This window comes from Argiope bruennichi, chromosome 6 (assembly GCF_947563725.1).
Source record: "Argiope bruennichi chromosome 6, qqArgBrue1.1, whole genome shotgun sequence".
Taxonomy (NCBI): Eukaryota; Metazoa; Arthropoda; class Arachnida; order Araneae; family Araneidae; genus Argiope; species Argiope bruennichi.
The window spans coordinates 138,077,478-138,093,217 of NC_079156.1; positions in this window are offsets into that span (position 1 = coordinate 138,077,478).

The following is a 15,740-nucleotide window of genomic DNA, read 5'->3' on the forward strand; positions in this document are numbered from 1 at the left end:
AAAGCTATGAAGCAACTTTACTAAGAAATGCCTATTGTTAAAACATCTGTTTCTTAAAAAACGTACAATAATCAAGAAAAAACGTATTTTAGAATGGAATGCAGAGGTTTTTTGTAATTAGATTCTATTGGTTTGGATGTAATTATACTTGTCTATTAGTCTGATAAGTTTTTTTAACGGTGAGAGGCAAGTTGCACCAAAAATAAGTTTTATGTATCATACAGGGTAAAATAACAATAGTTACTTCTTTAATTAATTTTTTCCTATTTATTAATTTACAATGAGGTTAATACGAATTTTTATATGGATATGCCCAGGATGTATGAAAGGAAGTAGAAATTGTCATGTACATGGCATATTCTCCAGAAAATACTGACATTTTCTTAATGTCCTTTCATAAACTGAAAGAGCAACCTCGTACTGGAAAATTCTAAAAGGATATAACGCAGAGGATGGAAAATGTGTAGTGCAGCTGGGGGACCTCAGTGTTCTTGTCAACACTGGAGACTTCAAAATGAAAATAAGCTCACTTTGCGAATGAATATTGAAATAAAGGTATAAATATAAACAGATTCATTAACAACACATTTTGAAGTACCCTAAAAAATTTTTTAATATTTGATGAAAGAAAAGGGCCATAAATATTGCAATAATGTTGACAAAATTACAAAGGAGAAGTGAGGACATTTCGTTTTTATTTAATTATTAAATATCATTCCGAGGTGCACGTTTTCATCCTCTAAACTACGAATGCGTTAAATGTGGCATGTTTACGCCAAATAATCATGCCCTCAGAGAGCCAATACAGCAAACATTCTCTTTCACTGTTAGTAGACAAAGAGATAGAGATTAGATAATGAGTCAATGTATGATTCAAATTCTGTTGTTCTCTATAATCCCCGACAAAAAAAAGGGAAAAGAAAGAAAGAAAGAAAATATATGTGATGAGATAGAAAAGCTGGCATTACATTGACTAACCAAAACTTTTCTTTGCGCTCCAATCATTTCATTTTCAGCAGAACAGTTTCTGCTAGAGCTGTAGTAAAAATGAATTTTATTGGGAAGAGCTCGATTGGAGATATAAACGATATTTGAACTTAAATGCAAGCCTAATACTTTTATGCTTCTTGAAATAGAGTGAAAATTTGCGTTCTTAATATGTGCCATTACATATAATCAAAAGTCTATGTCCTTGATTGTTTTTAACAAATTTATTTTATAATTGATTATGCATTTATATATGTTTTACATTTATGTTTGTCACATTTAATTTTTCAATCAATTTGTTTTTTGAATTATTTATTAGTTATTTAATTTCAGCAACACAACAACAGACTAAATAATATTTTGAAGGAAAAATAATGAATTTGTGAGGAACTTAATAGAGATTTACTAATTATTATTTAAATCCTGATAAGTATTCTTTATTACAAAAATATCTCAACATTTAAATAGTTTGAAATTTTAATTTAGTACATCATTTCAACAGAAATTCTTGATTAAAATTTTAGCAAAATCTTAAATGAATGGTAATTTCTTTATCTCTTTCTTCTCTACATCGATATTATTTTAAGTTTTGCAGTTGCATTATAAAAATGAATAGAACAAAATGATTGAGTATCTCTCTTTCCCCGTAACATTTGAGATCATTTGTAACAATTAATCCTAAATCTATTGCTCTGCAAAAAAAATGCATGGAATTATTATCGTTATCACTTTTATTTGTGCGTTATGATATGCATGATTCAAAACTAGATGATTGTCAGTGACATGACATCAGTAGCTCAGTAGCTTAAGTCCTCATCATAAATTCAAAACACTCTTTTTTGGAATTGCGTCTTTCTCTCTGCCCGCGTATGAATGAACGTCAGTCATAACTTTCGTTTCACAGATACTCTCTCTTATAATCTGTAAATGAAGATTCATAAGATTAACCCTCCCGACACGTAATATTTCTATTGATAAAAGTAATATTTTCTTGATGCTACTTCTCTGAATGAAAAGTGTGACTGATGGCATTAACTGATGGTTAAAGTATGACTTTGAATGAAACGTAAGACAGGGCGTGGTATCTAACCATTCTATCAAGAAGCACGCGAATTGGCCACCACGATTTATCATTCGATTCTCGTACTTAAAAAAAAGAAGGAAAAAAGTGTCTTTTCGCTCAAAGTCTTCTTTAAAGAAATGCGGTGAGAGGAATGGAAGTGGTTATATTTCATTTCTACAACCTGCCGTTTGAAACTGCACTAAAAAAAGAACATTCTAGGAGCCCATTCAAATTCTTTTTTAATTGTTTTAAGCCCTACCATGCATTATCGAGTTAACCACGCCACTTTAGATGAACCGTAATTTTACTATTCGTCCAAATCTGCATTAGAAGTGCCTGTTTTAGTAACCGGAGCTGTCTTGCACTTTTTATTCTGGAATTTTTCACACCAAAATTTCTTCCATTCTCTCTTGGGTATTCGTCTTTATAAAGCACCGACTGACATGCTTAGATCAAGATATTTATATTCCTTTTAAAACAAAAATCAAACTTCTTTAAAAATTTGTGAAGGTATATGAAAAAGATCGTTGGAAGATTTATCCAAACGTGGATTGACTTCTTCACTTCTACTTTTAGATGATATTTCGCGTATCTCGAAACTTAAAAATATTTCAAATATACTTAAAAGCATAACTGCGCATTCCTAAAAGAGAATCTTTATGTCTATGAATAAATGTATTTTCCTTCAGCAAAAATATTTAGATTTCGATTAAAGTGTTGTTTGACCGTTTTGGCGTCTCTTAGGAAATAACGTATCAAATTAAAAGCATTGAACAGAATCTTTTTTTACTTATAGAAATAATTAGTTACTCACTTACAAATGATGCCATTGATGTGAAACCAAAATTTATTTCTTGTTTAGGTTTATCCATACTGTTACGGATCACCGGGTTCGTTTGTAGTGGGTGTATGGTGTGAAAACACAATCAGCAGGCCTCAGTAGAAAACAATAACGACGTTTATTAAACACGAAGACACAGACGATGAATACAAAGACGACAACTATATACAGCCGAGACATACACACAGGACAGCACACAGCAGCACAGTAACCCACAAGCAGTAATCTACCACAGCACACAAAGCGGCCAGACAGAATCCAGCAGGAGAGGGGATCCTCGGAGCTTCGCTCTACATTGTCTCCAAACGGCTGAAGTTCTCACTGTCTCCTCGCTTTAGCTGTATCCAACTGCCGACTCACTACTAAACGAATGGCTACTCCACACACGACACGACGCTGCTTTCACAGTAGACAATAGGGCTCGGCACACAGCTCAGTTCAGCAATAGCTTGGGCTGGACACAAAGCTGGCACTCCGCCTTTGCCTCGCTATCCTCTCGAAGACTCGATACTATGACTACTCGCATACTATGACTACGACTCCAACTATGACTACTCGCAGCTTGAGACGGTCAGCCTTTTATAGTTCCCAGGAGGCGGCCCGAGAACCTTCTAGGCCAATCAGGCTTGTCTTAGTTCTTAATAGACGGATCGTTAAAATTCTCGAAGTTTCCAGCATTATCTGTTTTGTCACCAAAATCGCCAAATTCGTCGTCAAGTTTGTCTCCAAGCTCTGGGATCAATGGCTCGGCACCCGAGAAGCATCCAATGCAGATGATTGTAAATCAGTCTAACTGTTGATAGAACTAGACCGTGCTGGGCAGCCACTTTACAGGCTTATAACAATAATCATAATTAAGTTCAGAAAATATTAAAACTGTCCTGAAAGTTCTGACATTTTCATCACTGAAAATGTGCCATCGTTACAAAAATTAATCGGAAGGCGAATGAAAAATCGGTAACATTTCGGCAAGCACGGGATCAAATTCAGTGAAGTAGAATCGTATAATGAACCATTAGAGCATCGTTCACAAACTGCACTAAAAGGAAACACATTTCGGATGAATCTCCAAAACATGAGAAATGAAGCTCCGCAGTGCATCAATATTTATAACACTATTTTTTTTTAATTTATATTTATTTTCATTGTTTGCAACGTCAGAGGATTTTTGTTTCAAATAGTGTGTGTGTGTGTGTGTGTGTGTGTGTGTGTGTGTGTGTGTGTGTGTGTGTGTGTGTGTGTGTGTGTGTGTGGTGCGTATGCGCTTTGCGATACAAATCGGTCTATCTCACTTTATACCATGAAATCTAACAGGTAATTGTAATAATGATTCAATGAAAATGTGAATGACTATTATGACATATATTTCTGAAAATTTTTATTTAATATTTTATGTTTATTTTGACGATTCATCTCACGCATGTATCAGCAGTGCTTCTCTAACGATTGCAGAAAAAAATTGTCATCAAAAACAGCATTCTAAAGAATTTTAATTTTCACTTCAGACTTAATTTAATATTTTTGAGAATTATTTTAAAGCAAATTACTTTTTCTTAAAATTCTTAAGAATTGAAGCTGAAATTCATCTTTTAAACATCTTAGAATTATATATTTCAGATTTTTAAAAATTTTCTATCACTTACAAATACCTCTCTCTCTCTACTACCAAAAATTTTAATTTGAAAAATTGTGGTTTTAATTATTAGTTTGCGTTGAAAAAATTAATGATAGTATTTTATGCATTTCTAAATAATTTAATTTTACTCATATTAATTCATACCATAATAATAATGCTAGTGGAAATGCATAATTGAATGAAGAGTGAACGAAGCCAGCTGGGATCGCCTTATTTCTTAAAAGAATCCAAACGTTATCCTTCGGGCTGGCGAGCAAGGGATGTGACCTAAAAGTTATTTTGATACATTTTAAATATTTTCTGCATCGTACGTATTGAATTTTATAATTTCCTTGGCTGTCTCTCTTTCTATAAAGAGTCTTCATTTTCATCTATTGATTGAAATTTTCATCGGTTCTAATTAACGAAACAATCTCTTCATTCCTAAAAAAAAAATAAACACGTAAAATCATTATCATTCTTTAATTCGTTTTCATAGTTTTTTTTAATATTATTTTCTTTGATTTCGCTAGTACTCTTCATGTTATGAGCAACGCAGTGTGGTTCCTATTAGTCATTTATATTTTCAGTTCAGTTATAAATCATATCATTTTAATGCAGGCTTGCGCATAGGACTCTATCACACCATTAGGATTTATATTCCTCTTCTACTTTCGTGTAACCGATTGAGACTGTGTGATTAAATGCAACTGAGTGAGGGTTTATCGATGTGTCTTCGTGTTTTGGGAATAGATGTCTTCCCGTTATCTATTGTCAGAAATAGTATTACAGTAACGCTCGTTGTCTCGGATTTAGATACAAATTTTAGTTCTGATAAATATTTGTACCATCCATTTGTCTTGAATTAGCGCACTCATTTATGCCCTGAATTATAACATTACATATTCTTATGATTAAATAATGCATAGCTATGAAAACCTACAAAGTTAAATATTTCATAATATTGATGGAAGAAACCAAAAAGTATATTCTTCGACAGAAAATGTTGGTGATTACAAACTGTAAGTTGGTCCAAGTGCCTAACACTGAGCAAACAGGTGCCTCCTCCGCCCAGAGTACAAAATCACCGCTACTCCCTCCTCGTATCACGTGAGCTATGTGTGATGATTTGTTTTTGTTTATACTGGGAATGGTAGACTGACGGACAGTTAAAAGAAGCCACAGATCTTGTGGTTCCAGGAATATTCAGAGATTCCGTCCTCTGTCATCCAAGGTTTTCACAAGTATACTTCAATTCAAAGTCAAGAGAAAGAATCAGAGAAGGCAAAGTGAAAGAAGAAATGAGAGAATAATTACAAACTAATGAACTATTGACGAAACTTTTCAACAATCTCGATAAATATTTGCTGAAATGTATAAACAGACGTATGCTTTGAAAATCTAAATTACGAAATAGATTTTCTTCAAATGTTGCCCACAAATACTAGTGCGCATACTTTGATGACAGTTTCGTCGCAGGTAATAAATAGTCAGTTTTCCTCAAATAAATTCTCTGAAGTGTATTGAAAATCACCATGCAGCTGTTCTTTCTGCCTATCTAAAGAGTTTAAATAGACTTCAATAGTAATGAAATAAGGTTCTGTATTAAAGGTTTTATCTAGACGTAGTTTTTAGATTTTAAAAGAAAACTATACCTTTAAAAAATTTATTTGCTTTTGTATACATTGGCATTTTATCGGGTGCGTATAGTAAGCATATTATTTGCTTTTCACATATGATTTTCATGCCATATAGCCGTCAATATCTGCTTTGATAAGTGGTCTTTGATTTGTTATAAATCTACATATTTTGCTCACCGACAATTCGACTTGAGGACGCTTCGTGATAAAAGTCGCATTCATAGTAATCAAAGAAGTGAGAATCACGCACAACAGCCGGCATATGATACGGTGAATTCAGGACCGAAAGCGAAGAAGGTGCACTTGCATTAAAATCCCTTTCGCGTCCATGTAAACAGAAAATTTTCTGAATGGAAAAATTCCCGGAATATGAACGGACAGCTAAATTTTACGCTAACATTCCGCTTTGTTGAGAGGCTGGACGAATTACGCCAAGGGACTCGCCATTTCCATTTCCAGGTGTCAAGTTTTCGACAGCCAGATCAATGAAGTCTCCTTTCAGAAGGGATCGAACGCGCCATTTTCCGCTTGGCAGAGCGCGGGAGAGCTATGAGAAAGCTGCTATAATTGGACAGGTGAAGCGATGCCAAGAAAAAAAGAAAAACAAATTTCTTTTAAAGTATCTGTCTGCAAACTGTCAGAAACTTTGCCCTTTTTTTAACTACAAAATAGTGAATGAATACCGATATTTTTGTATAATTTCAAAATGCATTATAGTTTCGTATAATTTTAAAATAAAGTCTTATATCCATATGCTTAGCGCATTATAAAAAGTTATTACTTTTTCTATTAAAAAGGGCTATTCAGATTGCACAAAAAAAGAAAAAAAAAGGTCTCTCTATCGGATTGAAGCAAAATTTTATTATTAAAATAGATAATTATGCAATGGTTAATAACTGAAAACAAATACATATTGCAGCCGTCAATGTCAAGATTAGTGCCAATTAAAGTGAAACCCAGACCGATCCATTCCACCCAAAGATGGTTTAGGGGGGGGGGACCGGCCGGAAACAACTACCCAACAGCTCACGGGTGATCCGTCGGGCCACTACCCCGGGCAAGGCAGCACACGTAAACCACCAACGAACGAACGGCACCGGGCACCAGGGGCGACCCGGGCCCAGCGTCACTCCTTCCGTGCGGATTTATTAAAAAATTTGATATTTACAAGCATTGCCAGTGGCAGTTTTTAATTACATGAGCATGTTAATATCGCTGGACCCACTCCTTGGGGAGAAATAGCATAGCTACACCTTAGTGGGGAGAATTTCTTAATTAAATTACTCAACCCACGTTAGTGGAGAGGTATATAAATATATGTATAATTATAGCTGTAATTTCATTTATTCAACCTACAGAGTGGGGAAGTTCTTTTTATACATGCTATCTAAGTGAGTAATTAAAACTACCGCTCCAGCAAAATAAAAATCATAAAACTGGGACGGTACAAAAGTTTGGCGAGCCGTAGGTGTTGGGTAGGGATTGCAATACCGGACCAAAATTTCAATACCGGTATTCGGTATTTTTTAAATCTTATTACAGGGATACCGGTTTTAATACCGGTATTAGAAATTTTAGAAAAAGAAAGAAAGCACAGGTGTTTCATTATTTTATTTGCCAATTTTATTAGAGAGGGTAAATATCACAAAAAATAATTTGTAACTTATAAATTATAACAGTATATAATCACAAAAAAGTAAAGGAACATCTTATTTATTTAAATCACAAAAAAAGTGTAAATATCACTATTCAGTCTGGGGTACTATTACAAATTTTTGAAATGTAATCTTAAAAAAACATAATATATCAATTGTACTGTCATTAAGCCGGAAAAGTAATTTTGTGTAAAAATTACCATCAAAACGCTCTTTCGGCATCTATGCTAGTTGGTGGTACTGTTAGCAATGCGTGATATACTTTTTCCAAGTATTTACCTCTAAATCCCTCATCTTCAAATAAATCGATTTCTCGTCGGATGGTTTTGGATATAGCTGATTTCTGTATTGTATTTCCGTTCGTTGAAATTTTTTTTATTTATCGCTAATTCTAATTTTTGTTCAAGAGACAATTCCTTTTCACTATCGACAGTAGTGACATCATAATCTTCGATAATTGAACCGAATTCTTCTGAATGTAGATAGGTCTGTGGGTAAAAAATCTTAAGAAAATTTACTCTGAACTTAATCGGATTTGAATGGGTTATTTTCCTTTCTTCTTTTTCATTTTCATTTTTAAAATCATTATAATTATGTAAATACCATAAGACATTTTCTATTTCGGTATGCCTTTCTTCTGTGCGATTTTTCAATGTAATATATAATTCTTCAGTGATGTGTGCTGTTCTTTCAGTGACTGCAACATGAAATTTATTGTTGCATTAGCTGGTAATAAATTAGAATCTCTCCGACATAATGCCTCAATAGTCAGTTTTATTGGAAGTAGAGCTGATATAGTTCTGGATATTAATTCGAATTCACTATCTGAAAAATTAATTTACAGGTTTAAGTCGATTAATACTTTTTGAATTGGATTTCTCAGTTTCAAAAATCGTTCCATCATTAGAAGTAAACTGTTCTAACGTGTTTTAGAATCTAATATTAACATATATTCTGTTTTATTTCCAGTTAGTATATATTTTAGTAATATATCCTTTTTATAGGGGAACATTTAAATACCTCAACAATTTTTAGAACTTTATAAATGATAGGAAGCGATTCTTCATAGGTTAATATTTCATCCTCATTAGCAATATCTTCTTCCACAATTACATTGTCATTATCTTCATTGTCAATATCACTCTCACTCTTAATCTCTTCAAAGTTGGAATCCGAAGTTTCTATATCCACAGTATTTGGATTCTTATGTTCTTTATTTTTTTGGTATAATACATCTATTACTCCTAATTGAATTCCATGTGCATAGCACAACTGCTGATTTGCACCAATCAACTTTCCAACTTTTTTCATAATTGTTGCTCCATCAGTCGTTAAGGATACAATATTTTCTTTCAGGGATAATCCATGTTTCGCTAATTTAGATTTAAGCAATTAATTAAGCCGTTAATTAGCTAACTAATTTCGCCCGTTAGGGAGACATATAAACAAAAACGCATACTATTTTGCTATGTTCGCGATACCTGAACATATAGTGGAGAAATTTTAAAAATTTCTAGTAAATACCGAAAAACCGGTATTTAAACTCGTGAATACCGGTATTACAAAATTGCACAAATGGCTCAAAATACCGGTATTCGGTATCCCGGTATACCGGTATTGCAATCCCTAGTGTTGGGAAGAGCTCGCCGGTTCGCGACAAATGGAGACTTACAAGTTTTTAAGACAGTATCTTTATATATATATTTAGTATTATATATAATTAATATATTGTAAATTATTTATATCTTATCTGTCTCTTAATAAAAATTTCGGTTTTAGGTAGTTAATGAATATTACAGTAATTATGAACAGAAGCTAAATTATGGTTTGCATTCGAGTAGTATTTCTTTAATTTTAACTAATGTCCCATAACTCTCATCTCTATCACATTTCATCACTTCATCCATCCCTTGTCAACTATTATACTAAAATATAGTTTTATCACTTTTTCTCTTCTTTTTCAGGTAGGAAGATAGAAATCACCTGTAGGAAATGGAGGGGGAGGGGACAAAAACGATTTGTATGTTTTTATATTTTTTAACTATTTAATTTACTAGTCGTTACTAATCAACACAGCAGCAACAGTAGTAATTACGCTGGGTAATTTTTTTTTTAATTTCTACTGTCCTGTGTTCTGATTTTACGGTTTGTAAGTCCAAGTTATTTTGTTTGGGGGAGAATGAACGATGGAAGAATTTATTAATAATATAGCTTTCCCGTCCTCCGGCAGTGGATTGTAGTGTTCCGTACAACACCATTTAAAATAACATCACAAAAACCCACAAGAAACATTCTAAAATATCAAACATAAATACACACCAACATAATGAATAAAAAACATGTATTCATAAATAACAATTAGTTATATAATTAAAACATTAAATTAAGATACATCCTGACCTTACCACGAGGGGTCCGACATTAACTGAGGATCAAAGGGGGAATTTCACCACCCTTATTAATATTAATCAAATAATTCCCATGATTATCCCATTATACACACTTAGTCCTGAAGAGAGAAAAAACCCTTCACCCCCCAAGGTCAACTCCCATGAGGAAAAGCTCTCATCTCTCGAACAACTCATTTATCTTGTAGCGATTCAACTCATTAAATCAATACATATAAACCAACTTAAGTATCAATTAGGGGGCATAGGAAAACATAAAATTATATGTAATTAAATTTACCTATTTAGTAGAGTTTATATAAAGTGCTCAGCTAAAAAATTAAAAAAAAATAATAATAATTAAGTAATTAAATAAAGAAGTTAAAATAAATAAAACTAAGTAAAAATGAACGAAATATGCTATTTAAATAAATAACCAAATAAGTAAAACAGAAGTCACTCTAATCTAAATTTAAGTGTTCTAAGATCATCTGAATGAAATAGATTCGTAAAATCTCCCAAACCGTATTGAGGCCCGAATGAAATGTTAAATCTAAAATCAGTTAAAATAAATTATCGATTGAAAATCACTTATAACTAATATAATCTATTCCGGCTATAATATCCCTACCAACTGACAACGATTATGAATGTCAAGCCGTACTCAATCCTGGTTTAAAATTCAAGGACATCCCATGTGGAGAGATGTTTATTCTACTCGAGTTCAAGATCTTAAACCACAGCTGCCTAGGTGCGACTAAATTTGATTTTATTTTCGTTTTAGGTGGAGAGCATTGATGCATTGTTAACTATAAAACATTCTTTAAAATATTTAAAAAATCACTAATAGTCAATAACAATAAAAAATCTTAAAATTTCTACAAGTCACAATAGTTAAAAACAGTAGTACAAAATTTAAAAATTTAATTTAAAACTTAAAAACCCTTATAGTCTCACCCGAGGCCCGTAGCCGCTTATCCTCTGATGGGGCACTGTCATTCAGGCCAGTGGCCTCCTCTCAAAGACATCCCCACCCGGTTGGAAAATCCAACCAGGAGCGGGGCTGTGAGATCTGAGAAGCCCAACAACCCGCCCAGTCAGCAACCCCACTGTCCAACCATCACCTCCTCTCTCTCAAGCAAAATGTTTTATTCAGTTAAAATCCCTAAAAATAAAAAGTGTAAAAGCAACCATCGGGCAATTAGTCCCCAGTTCTAGTTAAGGTGTCGCAAATCCCGGCGCTAATTTTAAAAGCTTCTCTAATTCTGGCGACAGTCAAATTATTGCCGATAAGTCCCCTAAACCAAATCTTTGTATTTACTTCTGCAGGTTTTGTGAGGTGGAACTTGTCGTTAAATTTATATTCGAATAATAAAGGGTCTGCGTCTCCTACTTTTCTGCAGATGCAGTTCGGTGAGCCAAGGAACTTAAATCTAAAAAGGTATGACGTAAATGGACTATGCCCACTAATAAAAAATATTAAAAATTTAGTATGTATTAAAAACCTTGGACCCGTCCAATTCATATAGTCCCTCACTCGCTCTCCCGAAGTTGATTTATAATCGTATTAATACTCTTTCCATTTGTCCTGTATGAATTTGTTTATTTTAAGTTTAATATACGAGTAGGGAGCGGGGATAATGGTTTCTGTCCCCGTTATTGTTTCCTGCTTTGCAAACTGGTCGGTCCTTTCGTTTCCACCCATACCAATATGGGCTTTCACCCAACTCAGACAGACCAGTTGCAACTATTTTCTAAGGCCCAGGCATCGGCGAAATCAATTGCTGCCAGCTCAGCCTGGAATGCCGTATTATACTTGTGTAGTTTAAAACAAAAATCGTGTATATTCTCATTCTCCTTGGAGATGCACGCGGCGAATCTAACTTCACCATCCATTTTGGATCCGTCCATGTGCACATCATTCCATTTTTCTTCAAGTTGGATCCTTCTCTTATTTACCGGAATGTCATTGACCAGGATATATTGATCGATTATATTTGTTTCTAGTATGTCAGTATAGTTATTTGAGGGTCCAAACAAGATTTGGAATTGAATGTAATTGGAAAGAGCGGTAATACGTAAAGGAGGGAGTCCAGTGAGGACATTAAATACGTTGGCTGACGTGGCCCTATAGGCATTGATCATTTTTATTAAAAATACTCTTTGAGTTCTGTGGAGACTGGTGATTTGCATCTTCGTTAATGTCCCTCCCCATATTTCTGAACCATAAAGGAGAGCTTTTTCGATAACTGTAAGATACCATGTTTTTATAAAATTTTTATCCCGGCTCCAATTTGTCTTGTATTGTAAATTGTTTCCAATTTGTCTTTGTAAATTTATTAAAATTTGTAGTTAAAAGTAAACATTTATTTAAAAGCGATAAAATGTGGTTGCTCCATGTCAACTTATTATCGATAAAAATTTCTAAAATTTTTAGACTGTCGTCAATTTTTACTGGAATATTGTCGATTTTAAAAGTGGGGTTCCTATAAAATATCGTTGTATTCCTTTTAGTGTGTTTCCTCGATGAAATACTCCGAAAGACCACGGCCTGGCATTTATCAACGGAGAGTTGTAATTTCAATTCTTGAAGAGCCAAATATATTTTGTTCAATGCCATATTCGTTAAACTCCTGGTATTGCCACATGTTACCGGGGCCAGGTCGTCTGCAAAGGCTAGTAAATATCTCTGGGGTAATAGTCTCTGGGGTTTAAATATAGGAAGGACTCTGTTAATGCGTATATTCCAAATTACCAGGGCGATCACCGAAGCTTGAAGATAGCCCTTAACGCAATATCTCCTTATCTCCATCTTTATATTCATTCATTGACGAAGTAGAATTTTCTCTTTTAATATGATAATGTTTATATGACTTATATCACCTGCAATCGCCTGTAGTAGAAAACGGTCAGAACATTCTACATAGCAGACAATTGAATCTAAATATTTCAACTTTGGCATCTAGTTACTTATTAAGTAGAAATTTCCAAAATTTCAATTAAAAAATTATCTGAATTTTTAAAGTATTTTCTCTAAATCTTTAGAACTTATAAATGCACAAAAACCATTTGGCACAATTTAAAATTCAAACAATTAGCTTTTCAGTGTTCTTCAACAATTCTGTTTTTAATAATGTTTTAAAAAATATTTTTAAATACATCTAATAGTAGCACTTTTCATTTTTTAAGCACTGGGTTTATACACACTTGTGTTGCAACGATATTAACATTTTATTTTATTTGCGCGCTATCTTTCTCTTAATTAAAGAAAAATCTGCAGTTAACACCGGATGTATCAATGATATACTATTTCGAACTATAAATTCAAATGATTTATAGTTAAAGTTTTTGCACTTTTGCACTTTCATTTCTTCATTCGATCATTGAAATTATGATCTTAAACCAAGCCATTAATTTGCATCATAATTTGCGCGCGTAGTGTAGTGAGCATCATTTCAGACCGCTTTGTTTCGAACAAAGGGAATCAAAATTCTATAAAGATATCCACAATTATCCTATCAAGATTAAGCGCCAGATTCTATTTATCTTGATGGTTTGTTGCGTAATCATGTTTGCACATACTTGGGCAGACAGATAAACAGATACTCCAGCTCTTTTGACCATTTATTGCAACCTTCAGTAACAACTTGATATAAAAATTATACATTAAAATTCATTTGTCTCTTTAATGGAGGTTTTGAATTCAAGCAAAGGCAAATAACAAAAATACAACTCTGCAAACACGGAAAGTCTAAAACTTCGATAAAATCAAAATCACGAAGTGGGATTTTCCGGTTGTCATAATATTTTCTTAATGTACAAAAAGACAAAATGTGGTATTAAATATTCTAAAAATTCAAAAATTGAACATTCAGATGAATACCATGGTGATCATTTCACCATGCCATAATGCTTTTCCATTCCAAAATTTATTTCTTAATTACAAGCACGAGTTTCGAAAATAAATTAGTCTGATTACAATTCTGATTTAATTAAAATTCTGATTACAGTTTTAAGAAAGGCTTTTTTTGTGAGCGCTTCCAAGAAAAACGCAAATGTGAACCAAATCTGACCGCTCTTCATCAACCTTTCAGACTGTTTTGAACAATTTTGACATCATGCATGTCCTCAGACTCAATTTACAGATAGAATCCAGCTCGTAGATATTATTGTTGGGATTTTTTTTTGTTCCAAAATGAAACGCAAAAGAATAGTTCTTATTTCTAATTTCAAGGTATTATGCATCTGTTATGATGTATCCATATAAATATCACAGTCATTTGTTTCCTCTCTCCTTCGATTTTGATTTTGATTCATTGCTTTTCTTTCTATTGTGATTTCTTTTGAAGTTTGGGTTTAAATTTCAGCAGTATATATGTAAGACACGGTTTTGAAAAAGCAAATATTGATTTCCTTACTACTTTTATTTTTCATACTTTCAATACAATAATCCAATATTTAGTTTTTAACAAGATGTTTTTGTCCTCTCTTATAGAGAGAGCTGGGTAGTGAATTAATTATAAAAGTTGAAAGCAGAAGAAAAAGAAAAAAGAAAGGAAAAGAGAGTGATGAGAAAGTGTCTTATATAGCTTCAGAAAGGAATCTGTTAACCCAACGTTTTGATTCGTGGGGAAATGAATAGACCGTTCTTTTCAGAATTTTCAGTAAAGCTAGAGTCCGAGTTCATTGGTAATCTTTGTTGGAGAGTAAATTAATTAAAAGATGATGAAATTTCTTCCTTCAACAAACTTCATGTGACAGCTGAGCCTTTTCTATTACAAAATTCTACGAAGATGGAACAGCTTACTAAATTTATTTAAACAATTGTAAAACTTAATTGGACACTGGTCATGGCTTGAAACAACTATTCTATATGTAAAAATACTGCAAATAATTACAAACGTACAAAATTTCAAATACGTTAGTATAAATAGCGAAATTATAAATCAAATGATATGAAATATTTTAATTCGAATAAGGTTTGCGCAATGTATTGTCATATAATAATTTAACAAAATTATTTCAAAGTGGGAAAAGAGAAATGTTTATTGAAATAGCAATTTGATGCCAGTGGCTTTATTATTTTTCGTAACTCGAGTTTTTCTGGAGAGTGGAAACACGTTTTAGTTTGAAATTATGCATTATTTGATTCAGTTGCTTTGCTAAGAGTTTGTAAATTTTTAATAAGCATTTTCAAATATTATTTAATTTCTTTTAATTATTTTTTAATTCATATTTATTCATTTTGACAATCTGAGGTACGAAATTTTTATACTCAAAAGTCTAAAAATAGTGGAAAAAAACTTTATTTTTTTTTTTTTAATTTTTAGTATTTTTTTAAATACTTTTGTTTTCATCTATCTTTTTTTCATGTTTATTTTAAGAGTTTTAATTATTTCTTTTATAGTGAAAGTCGTGGTCGTCGCAATGGGAAGAATATTAAACAGACGAGATCGATATTTTCTCTTCGGAAAGGAGCGTGTATTCTCACTTACCGAAACCTTTGTGTTTCTGAATGGTAGAATCTGGACAAAATCGCGTGGCATATATTT